The following is an 11,910-nucleotide window of genomic DNA, read 5'->3' as shown; positions in this document are numbered from 1 at the left end:
AAGCATGACATTTTTACTTATATATTCATTAATTCTCTTCATCCCCATCTCTCCACAAAAGATCATTATCTACTTATTAAACTCAGCCCTTACACAGTGTCTCGTGCCTGTAATCTCAGCTATTTGGAAGGCTGAGGCGGGAGGATGGCTTGAGGTCAGGGGTTCGAGAACAGCCTGGGTGACATAGCCAGATGTCTCTAAAAAAAATTAAAATCAAAAATGTAGTAGGGCATGTTGGCACACAACTATAGTTCCAGCTGCTCAGGAGACTGAGGTGAGAGGGGATCACTTGAGCCCTGGAGGTCAAGGCTGCTGCAGCAGTGAGCTGTGATTATGCCACTGCACTCCAGCCTGGGCAAGAAAGCAAGATGCTGTCTCTGGAAAAAAAAAAAAAAAATTTTTTTAAAATAAATTCAGCCCTTAGAGTTCTACCTTTCAGGACAAACCTGTTTCCTTTGTTGGACTAATTCCTGTCTCTTCTACAAACTTGCTGGTCCCACGACACTGAACTTTGAACCCCACAAATCTCAACACTTCTTATCTGTTGGTTGCCCATTCTGGTTAAGCAAAAGGACCTTCCCTAATCCTAATACTCCTCCCCACTCCTTCCATCTCTACCCCCAACCACTGCTACTGGCTGAAGATTTATTAGATACTAGTTTTGTACCTATGCCTCCTGCCACTTGCTATAAATCGCCTTTATGCAAATCGAAAGGCTACCCTGCCTCAAGACACTTTGCTGCCATCTGCCAGGAAATTGTTGTAATAAATATGCAAAAGGATAATGACTAGAATGTGAATGTTGCCCCCTAGAATTGTGCAGTACGCAACTGGCACAACCAAATGTGACAACCCTGTTTGAAATCACCTGAACTCTCCTGGAACCCTGTGTAAAAATCACAACCACCATAGGTCAGTCTTGCCTTTTCATGACAGTTTGCCATTTCAAAATCTAAATCTTCCACCACGGTCAGAAATTGCTGAGGGGCAGTTTCCAGGAGAGACAGAGTCCCCACACAGCAGCCAGTACCTATGAGATTATAGGGCTCTTCCAGCATTCCGCCCAAGCTTTGACCTGCTACCTGGCAGATACAACCCACACCACACTTGGTTGATTTTCAGGAAGCATCCAAGTTAGAAAGCTGGTAAGGCTGAATGTTGGGGTGCAGGGGGAGGTGGACCTAGCTTACATTCAGGTCAGCCATTACCCCTCTCTGGCTTTGGCGGCTTCATTTCTTGTTGATTGCCCCATCTGTTCCCCTCCCTCCTTCCCATTCAGCACAACCTGCATGTACTGGTGATCCCTCACTACATAACAAACCACTCCAAAACTTAGTAGCAGAAATAGAAACAGTCATTTATTTTGATCACGAATCTGCAATCTGAGCAGGACTCATTGAGGCCAGCCCACCCCTGTTCCATGCGGCCTCAGCTAGGGCAGCTGGGGTGTGGCTGGAGGAGCTGCTGTCACGATGGCTCTCGCATTTCACAATGGCTCTTCATCAACACGCTGCTACGCTGATGCCCGCTGTTGACCTCAGGAGTTCAGCTGCGGCTACGGATAGGGGCTTTGGTTCCTCTCCACTTGGGCTCCCATGTGTGCGTGGACTTGCTCACACGGTGGTGCCTATGTTGAACTACCCCAGCTGACTCATCATTAAGTAGAGACAAGCTGGACCCACCCAGCTCTGCCCAAATTTCAAATTTCTGAACAAAACAGATGACTGTGGCTTTAAGCCATTAAGGCTTAGGATAGTTTACTTTGTAGCAATCAATCACTAGAATGTATACTCCATGCTAAATGTTGCATGAATCCATTCCCACATCTTTCTAGGGTGCCTCCTGGTGCTGCAGAGTCTAGGAAGCTAAAAACTACACTGCCCAGAGTCTCTTTTCATTAGGATCATGATTGTGAGTTAAGCTACACCAATTAGACATATTTGCCCAAAGCTTGGAAGGCAGAGGCCAATGTCTTGCAGCTTTTGGCTACTTTCTGCCGCAAAGCAAGATCATGGAGCTACTGGTAGCCACTCTCCAGCTTCATGGGCATCAAGAATCTTGTGGACGTGGCAGTGGCTAGGTTCTTCTGCCTAGCAAATGCGGTGGTGGCAGTAATTCATGCTGTTCCTGGCTTTCTGACCACTTTCTGGCCTTGTCTTGCAGCCATGATGTTCTTGCAGTCAACAGTCCCAATGGCAGCTTCCTGAGTCCTCCTTCTTGATTGTGGCAGAGGTGACAGCTCCCCTGGCAGATTGATTTTACCACATTATGGGAGCCATCCTTGGAGGCCCAGCCTAGAGCCCTCTCTTCCAGCCCTTCCAACAAGTTTGCAATTCTTCATGTTATATTCTTTTTTGCTTAAAACCCCTAGCGTGGTTTCTATTTTCCTACACAGAACCCTGTAACAGATATCCACGTGATCCCAAAGTTTTGTCTCTTCTCAGTCTTTCTTTTGTTCTTGCTTGTTTGTTTTCTCTCATTTAATCATTCCTTTAATAAATATTTATGGAATGTCTACTATGTGCCAGGCACTGCACTGGACCCTGGAGAAAAATCGATGAACTAAACAGACATGGCCTCGCTCTCATAAGACGAGGCAGGGCAAAGACCATGAGGTAGCAAAAGACAACCCCTGGGTCCAGTCGGCCCCTGCTTGTTTTTGTATATAACGTTTCCTTGGAACACAGCACACTCATTCATTTATGTCTTTCCATGGCTGGTTTTGCCCAACAATGGTAAAGTTGAGTAGTTGCAACAGAGACTGTGTGACCTACAACGCCGAAAATACTTACTGGCCCTTTTCAGAAAAAGGTTGCCAGCCCCTGTATTAGATAAATAAAACGCCAAGTCATACTCCTGGAGTTCCCCACAGCCAATCAATTGCTCTTTCTGTCAATTCTGCAGACACCAGGGGTCCCCAACCCTTGGGCCATGGACTGGTACCAGTCCGTGTCCTGTTAGGAACCGGGCTGCACAGCAGGAGGTGAGCAGCGGGTGGGTGAGCATTACCACCTGAACTCCACCTCCTGTCAGATCAGCAGTGACATTAGATTCTCACAGGAGCCCGAACCCTATTGTGAACTGTGCATGTGAGGGATCTAGGTTGCGGACTCCTTATGAGAATCTAATGCCTGATGATCTGAGGTGGAATGGTTTCATCCTGAAACCCTCCCTCCACCCCCATGCCCACCCCCAGGCCATGGAAAAATTGTCTTCCATGAAACTGGTGCTGGTGCCAAAAAGGTTGGGGACAGCTGGCAACACCATAGCACCATGCACGGTGCTAAGCACTTCATGAGAATCCTCTAAGTTAATTCTCACAACAACCTTTGTGATTCATTATTATTATCTCTGTTCTACAGACAAAGAGACTGAGATTTAGAGAGATTTGGGCTTAGGTGACTAAGAGGATGATGATACGGAAGAGGAATAGAAAAGAGGCAGAAGATGACAAGCTCAGTCCGAACTCACACCTCCTGCAGACAGGCACACGGGGCCATCCCGGCAGATTTCCTGCTTGGTGTGGATTTCAAGTCTGGACAGCTTCTAAGTTCAAATCACAATTCTACCATTGACTAACTAGCTGTGTGACTTTGGGCAAGTTATTTCACTTGCCCTCCTGGCCTCTTTTATTTTTAATTTATTATTATTATTATTATTTTGAGATGGAGTTTCGCTCTTGTTGCCCAGGCTGGAGTGCAATGGCGTGTTCTCAGCTCACTGCAACCTCTGTCTCCCCGGTTCGAGTGATTCTCCTGCCTCAGCCTCCTGAGTAGCTGGGATTACAGGCACACACCACCACACCAGGCTAATTTTTTGTATTTTTAGTAAAGATGGTGTTTCACTTATGTTGGCCAGGTTGGTCTCGAACTCCTGACCTCAGGCGATCCACCCACCTCGGCCTCTCAAAGTGCTGGGATTACAGGCTTGAGCCACCACACCTGGGCTATTTATTAATTTTTTAAAGAGACAGGGTTGCTATGTCACCCAGGGTGGAATAAAGTGGTACAATCATAGCTCATCACTGTAACCTCTAACTCCTGGGCTCAAGCCGCCCTTCAACCTCAGCCTCTCTGGGGCTAGAACTACAGGCAGGCACCATCACACCCAGTGAACTCTGTGTGTGTGTGTCTGTGTGTGTGTGTGTGTGTTTTCTTTGGTCCAGGCAGGTCTGAAACTTCTGGACTCAAGTAATCCTCCCACCCGAACCTCCCAAAGCACTGAGATTACAGTTTTCTCATAAATCAAATGGCCTTTTGTGAAAACTAGGAAAAATAATATGCAAACAGTATCTAGCATCATAGGGGCTAGGTATACAGTAGATACATGTGCCAAGTATATGGTACATGGTAGATGTTTTGATACGTGTTGGCAACTTCCCCTTCCCCTTCAGTCTTATCCTTCACATGGTAGAAAGTAATCTTCCAGAATTATAGCCTTAATTATGTTATTTTCCTCCTCAAAAAAAATGATAGTTCCCACTGACTATCTGTAGTGGAAGGAGACCTGTTTGGAGGACCTGCCCAGCCATGCCTCTTTCTTTCAACTTCCACACACACTATCCCTTCTATTGAAGGGTGAGCCCAGTAGGTTATGTTTTCACTGTATAACACCCCTACCCTGCCCCCCAGCCAGAACAGCTGATATTCGAGGGGTAGACACCTGACCAGGGGACAGACAGCCCATTGGCCACTGGCTAATCAAATTGTCTCTGTCGAGTTGGAACCAAGAATCAAGAGACTGTGGTGACAGATAATTGGCCTACAGGTTGGCTTGAGTCAGAGCCAGAGTTGTCCTATGGGGGATCAGAGGACACAGCGTGCAGAGAGAAGCAGTGGCAAGAAACCGTGGGGCACCAGAGAGAGTGACTGGGAATAGCTACTGTCCACGTTCTAGCATCTGGAGGTCCAATCACACTGCCCCGCACTACTTCTGTGAGATTCCTCTGAAGCATTGTGTACATCAGCTCTTTACTTGAGCAAATCCGAGGGAGTCTGGCCCACTACAGTCTGGCTCCCACTGTCTGGCCAGGCTCATCTGTCCCATCACCTCTACCATCACCCGTGCCTTATCTCCTGGCTACGCTGAGTTACCCGCAACTCTGCAAGCATGCTCTGCACTACTCCATTGTTTCCTCCTGCGTAGATTGTTCTTTTTCCCTCTCTCCTCTTAAAAGCTTATCCACTCTTTGAGACCCAACTCATACATCTAGTGATGGCCACCCTCGGAGAACTCCCCGCTCCTGGCTCTGGTCTTTTGAAGGCGGTCCCTGCACAGCACTGCTGGCTGTGGCTGTTAGTATATATACGTCCTTGAGTTTTGCTTCTTGCCACTAAGCTCACTGAGGGTAGGAACCTGGCACACATTAGGGCCGATATATGACACTGAATTTAATCCAAGGATTGGAATCCTGAAACACAAGCTGAGTTTCTTCCATAAAGAGTATTGTGCCAGTAGAAGGCAGTGCTCGTTAAAATGGAAATGCATTTAGAGAATACTTCAGATTAAAGGGATGAGATCAAAGGGCACATTTTTGGCCAGGAGTTCTGAGTCTTAGAGACCCAAATAAATTGTAGACTTTTTATTTCCTGAATTGACTGGAACCATAACACTGGATTTGGTGCTGTAATATAAAACTTTCTGGAACTTTTAGCCTGATGGGAAGGCTCTTTGCTGTGAGTGTTAGGATTGCTCCTGTCTCAAATTAAAGCACTCACGCCTATTGCTGAAACTGGCTAGTGCACCCAGAAGGCCTGATTTAGACTTCCACGGTTGATCAGGGAACCGGCAGAGCCCTACCTTAGCTGGAGTTACAGACATACCCTGCTTCAGACTTATCAGGAGAGGGAGTGTCTGTATTACATGTGGACACAGGTCCACTCCAGTTCGAGATCCTATGGCCCACGTCAAGAATAGAAAGCAGCTGCTCATGCAGACCATGCGTGAAATATTAGCTGCGTTTTGCAAACATGTAAGAATTTCCCAGTAAGAATCTTGACTGCAGATGTGGGCCTGGCAGCCCCTCCTGGGCCTCATGCCTGGGGCTCAGCCCTGGGGATGCTGTTCAAGCTGCACTTCCAGCCTGGCTCTGTACCAGGGGCTGGTTTCGAGGTTCTAGGTCACAAGGTGAATCAAGCCCTTGCCCCTTATCCCAGGGAGGGCAACTCCTAACAGCTGAAACAAAGTCTGCTTTGTCACACTGACCTCTGACCCTTCTCAAGCTTTCTGAACAAACCCCAACCAGGTTAACCTAAAATCACCATTCTCAAATCTGCCTGTGCATGATCTAAGAGAATCTTTCAGCCCAGGCTGGACTGCAATGGCATGATCTCAGCTCACTGCAACCTCCGCCTCCCATGTTCAAGCGATTCTCCTGCTTTAGCCTCCCGACTAGCTGGGATTACAGGCAAATGCCACCATGCCCAGCTAATTTTTGTATTTTTAGTAGAGATGGGGTTTTGCCATGTTGGCCAGGCTGGTCTCGAACTTCTGACCTCAGGTGATCCTCCCGTCTCAGCCTCCCAAAGTGCTGGGATTACAGGCACGAGCCACCACACCTGGACTAAGATAATCTTTTAAAATGCAGGTTTTGATCCTTCAGTTCTTAAACATGACAATTGGATGTTTATGCATATGTGTGAGATGTGTCACCCTTGAACCTTGTTACCATGTCTGCACATTACCTGTCTGACATGAAAAAAAACAGAAGAAAAATGCAGGTTTCTCAGCCCCTCCCAGACTTACTGAATAAGCTTTCTCAGGCAGAAGGTCATGAATTTGTCATTGAACATGTCTTAGTCCATTTGGCTGCTATAACAAAAATACCATAGACTGGGTGGCTTATAAACAACAGAATTTTTTGTTGTTGTTTTTTTTTAAACTTTTTTTTTTTTTTTTTTTTTTTTTTTTTTTTTTTTTTTTGAGACGGAGTCTTGCTCTGTAGCCCGGGCTGGACTGCAGTGGCCGGATCTCAGCTCACTGCAAGCTCCGCCTCCCGGGTTTACGCCATTCTCCTGCCTCAGCCTCCCAAGTAGCTGGGACTACAGGCGCCCGCCACCTCGCCCGGCTAGTTTTTTGTATTTTTAGTAGAGACGGGGTTTCACCGTGTTAGCCAGGATGGTCTCGATCTCCTGACCTCGTGATCCGCCCGTCTCGGCCTCCCAAAGTGCTGGGATTACAGGCTTGAGCCACCGCGCCCGGCCTGTTGTTGTTTTTATCTTTGTTTTGTTTTGTTTTTTTGAAGCAGAGTCTCACTTTGTCGCCCAGGCTAGAGTGCAGTGGAGCAATCTCAGCTCACTGCAACCTCCGTCTCCCAGGTTCAAGCAATTCTCCTGCCTCAGCCTCCCCAGTAGCTGGGATTACAGGCATGTGCCACCACACCTGGCTAATTTTTTGTATTTTTAGTAGAGACGGGGTTTCACCATATTGGCCTGGCTGGTCTTGAACTGCTAACCTCAGATGATCCACCCACCTCAGCCTCCCAAAGTGCTGGGATTACAGGTGTGAGCCATCACGCCTGGCCTGTTTTTACCTTTTTAGAGATGGGGTCTCTCCGTGTTGCCCAGGCTGGTCTCAAACTCCTGGCTTAAAGTGATCCCCCTGCCTCAGCCTCACAAGTAGCTGGGATTATAGGTGTGAGCCATCATACCCAGCTAGAAATTTATTTCTTACAGCTCTGGAGGCTGGGCAGTCCAAGATCAAGGCACCAGCAGGTTTGGTGTCTGGTGTGGGCCTGCTTCCTGGTTCAGAGATGGTGGCTTCTTTCTGTGTCCTCACTTGGTGGAGGGGAACAGGGAGCTCTCTGGGGTCTCTTTCATAGGGGCTCTGCTCCCATTCGCAAGGGCTCTGCTCTCATGACCTAATCACCTCCCAAAGTCCCCACCTCCTAATACCGTCACATGGGGGGTTAGGATTCCAACTATGAATTTGGGGGAATAGAGCATTCAGTCATGTATGCCCTTTTCTCCTCTCCTTTGCCTCCTGCTGGAAACTTCTGGCCACAGAACAATTGCATGGCATACTTCGGGTTCCTTTTCTGTCCCTCTTGCCCCAGCCCCAGCAGCCCAGCCATAGAAGGCTCCTGCCCTCAACTCTGATCTGGACATCCCTGTCAACCGTCTCATAGTCTGCCCCTGCTGGCGAGGAGGGACACAGAAGGGGGCTGGTGAGCAGACACTCCAGGGCACAGCTGCAGATCCTCCCCTCTAGGCAGGGCAGCAGGGCAGCCTCGGCATGGGGCCTTCAGCTGCTGGAGAAGCAACCAGGCAGGTCAGGCGGACTTGGCATGACTCAATTGTTGTGAAAGCCAAGTCCCTGATCCAACAGGGACTTGTGATCTGTGAGGAGTGTCCTGGGAACAGCCATGAAGCTGGGCTGGGGATCTGGGGACCTGACTTCCATCACACTGGGTGAGTGTGCCCAGCTCACAGCTCTTCTCCTACTTGATTTGAGGCTGCAGGGCCTGGGCCTTCACACCAGCGTTTCAAGGAGGTGCCACGCTGTTGGGTTTGATGAGCCTGGCCTCCAGCAGAGAGTCTCAGCAGATCACAGACTTACAGGGCACAAGGGACTGTTTTTCAGGGCAAGCCCCTGGTTTTATAGATGAAGCTGTTCAGAAAATATACTGAAAACTTCCACTAGCTTTATTCCTGTCCCCTACCTCATCCTTGTCAGAATGTCTCCACGTGGAATGGTGGCCAGTGCCCTCTCCCTGGGCTGGCCACACTTCAGGATGCCCCACCTCGATTCTCATGCCCTCTTTTGATAAATGCAACTATCTCAAGTACCTCCTCTTACCCTTCCAAGATTCAGATAAACTCCCCCAGGGGTGGGATCGGACCAGGGTGAGATGGCGATGCCCTGTAGAAGGCATCCTAGACATTAACAGGAACTTTCTCCAGCCGCTGAATGGAGTCTTGCTCTGTCACCCAGGCTGGAGTGCAGTGGTACGATCTCAGCTCACTGCAACCTCCGCCTCCTGGATTCAAGCAATTCTCCTGCCTCAGCCTCCCAAGTAGCTGGGACCACAGGCACCCGCCACCATGCCCAGCTAATTTTTTGTATTTTTAGTAAAGTTGGGGTTTCACCCTGTCAGCCAGGATGGTCTCCATCCCCTGACTTCGTGATCTGCCTGCCTCGGCCTCCCAAAGTGCTGGGATTACAGGCATGAGCCACCGCGCCCGGCCTTGTTTGGCTTTCTTAAAACCGAAAACCCTCAGGCAGAATTCTCCACTGCCTCCCCCACACAGGGGAATTCCTGCAGTGTGCCTTTTGCCCAGGCCACATCATGTTTCCAGCTCTTCCCCTGGCTGGCTGCTTCCTCCTGAGCTTGCTGCTGACTCAGGCAACTGAGAGGACAGGGACTGAAAATTTAGTTAAATGTCGATTCCTAGACTCTCCTGATTTGGGGTGAAACCTAAAAATCTACATTTAAATTTTTAAAAAAAATTTTTTAGAGACAGGGTCTCGCTCTGTCACCTAGGTTGGAGTGCAGTGGCACAATCACAGTTCACTGCAGCCTCAATCACCCGGGCTCAAGTGATCCTCCCACCTCAGCCTCCCTAGTAGCCGAGAATACAGGCGCACACAACCATGCCTGGCTAATTTTAATTTTTTCAATTTTTTGTAGAGACAGGGTCTCACTATGTTGCCCAGGTTCGTCAAGCAATCTTCCCACCTCAGCCTCCCAAAGTGCTGGGATTACAGGCATGAGCCACCATGTTCAGCTGCATTTAAAAATACATAATATTTTTCTTCTTAATGGCACAAATAATATATGTGTACAGCCTAGTCAGTGTAAAAACAATAAACACTACAGATAAAGCAATGACGCCCTAACACACTTCTCAACATCATACCTTCCCAAAGGTAATCACTTCTCAACTTGGTTTGTATCATTACAATCTTTTTTTAATACATTCACGTAGACATGTTTTTTCTTTACATAAATGAAATCTTACTGCACATATTGTTCTGCACCTTGACTTTTCACCAAAGAGTATGACCCAGAGAATTTTTCTCGCTTCTTTTTAACAAATAATATTTAGTAGTATGCCATAAGGCGGAAATGGCATCATTGAACGATTCTTCTGTTGATGGATATTTAGGTTATTTCCAGATTTTCAGTGTTACAAACGAAGTTACATCCTTGCCCTTTTTATGGACATCTGTAAGGATTTCCCTTGGATAAATATCTAGAAGTGGGATTGCTTCAATATTAATTTTAATATATTCTTAAATTTAGTATCTCCTGCTAACTTGTTCCATTAAACTCCTTAGTGTAAATAAGTAATCATCTTCCTATAATCTTCATTTTTAATAAGTGCCAGATGATTTTGATACCAGTGTCCAAGAACCACATTTTGAATATGTCAAGTAGTGGTATACCAGTTGACTACTGCTACAATAATGCTAGGCTTACAGAAATTATTCCAAAACTTAATGGCTTAAAATGACAAGTTGGATTTTTTTTTTTTTTTTTCTCATGGGTCTGCAGGTAGAACAGGACCCTGCTATACTTGACTGGACTCTAGGTTCAGAGTTCTAATTTGCCCACTGCAGAACTTGGCTGTAGGCTTCAGGTCAAGTTCAGATCTGTTTCACAGTGTTTATTCTGGGCCCAGGCTGAAGGGGGCAGTGGCTTCCTGGGAAATTCGTGTCTTACGACTATCACAGAAGCCCTCAGAGCTAAGTCAAGACTTTCAAACTTTTAAGACCTCAGAGTGTATCGTGATGTCTTAAATTCCACTGGCCAGTCAAATCATGTGGCCAAGCACACATCAATAGGTCAGGACATATTCCCTGTACTTGAAGGGTGGGCTCTGCAATGTTATGACGAAGGGGACTGAAGAGTCACAACCAAGTCTTTCAGTCCCATCTACTGTAGTGGTGAAGGGCACAGGGTTTGGTGCCAGAAAGAAGAGTTGGTTTGAACCCCTGCTTCTTTGACATTGGGGAAATTACCAAATACAGAGTTACTCTTCCTCAGTGTTGTGTTGAGATGATCCTCACCAAAAATGATTTTTAGGAGTCAACTTTCATATTTGATTTAGAGGAAACCAATAGAAGTCAAATGTCTTTTTTTTTGGGGGGGGGGGGCACAGTTTCTCACTCTGTCACCCAAGCTGGAGTGTGGCAGTATGATCTCAACTCACTGCAACCTCCGCCTACTGAGTACAAGGGATTCTCCTGCCTCAGCCTCCTGAGTAGCTGGGATTACAGGCAAGCACCACCATGCCCAGCTAATTTTTGTATTTTTAGTAGAGATGGAGTTTCTCCATGTTGGCCAGGCTGGTCTCAAACTCCTGACCTCAAGTAATCCTCCCGCCTTGGCCTCCCAAAGTGCTGGGATTACAGGCGTGGGTCACTGTGCTCCACCAGAAATCAAATGTCTATTTATAATATGGAGTTTATTAAGCAGATTTCAAAACTGCTTTGCAGCAGCACAGCTCTTCATTTTTCCTGTGAAACACATTACCCTAAGTTAGAAAACCAAGTCATGACTTCCTCACATGCTCTTGTTAATATGCCATTCACACCTTCCTTTGTGTTCATTCATAATTGGAATTTAAAGAGATTCACTTCTTTCTCAGTGTTTTATTCCAAAAGAAAAAAAAATACAGTAATTACCATAGTTCCTTAAAAGATTCAGATTTTTAAAAGTACAACCTAAAAATAGATTCATGGTGTCTTCCAGTAATTTTTATCTATTTTAATGTTATTTTTCAACTTTGTATTAAACTATAAAGCATTAATATACATAGAAACATGTTTTTTAATTAAACATAATCAAAGATTTTTATCATAATTACTTTATGAGATTTAGCTTGATAATTTTTATCTTGAGAATTACTGACAATATTGAGTATTTAAATCTTTTATTTTCTCAGTAATTATCCTTAACACCACCCC

At 46.4% G+C, this 11,910-nt stretch overlaps 1 non-coding gene across 1 annotated transcript; it reads left to right on the top strand.

Moving 5' to 3' along the window:
• The first annotated feature begins 6,592 nt into the window (after positions 1-6,592).
• Positions 6,593-6,693, top strand: LOC119625555 (small nucleolar RNA U13). Its single transcript, XR_005241745.2, has one exon. It is a non-coding gene; the product is annotated as a small nucleolar RNA U13 (small nucleolar RNA).
• The last annotated feature ends 5,217 nt before the right edge of the window (positions 6,694-11,910 follow it).

This window comes from Chlorocebus sabaeus, chromosome 13 (genome assembly GCF_047675955.1).
Source record: "Chlorocebus sabaeus isolate Y175 chromosome 13, mChlSab1.0.hap1, whole genome shotgun sequence".
In the NCBI taxonomy this organism is placed as follows: domain Eukaryota; kingdom Metazoa; phylum Chordata; class Mammalia; order Primates; family Cercopithecidae; genus Chlorocebus; species Chlorocebus sabaeus.
This window is presented reverse-complemented; position numbering and strand designations above follow the sequence as displayed.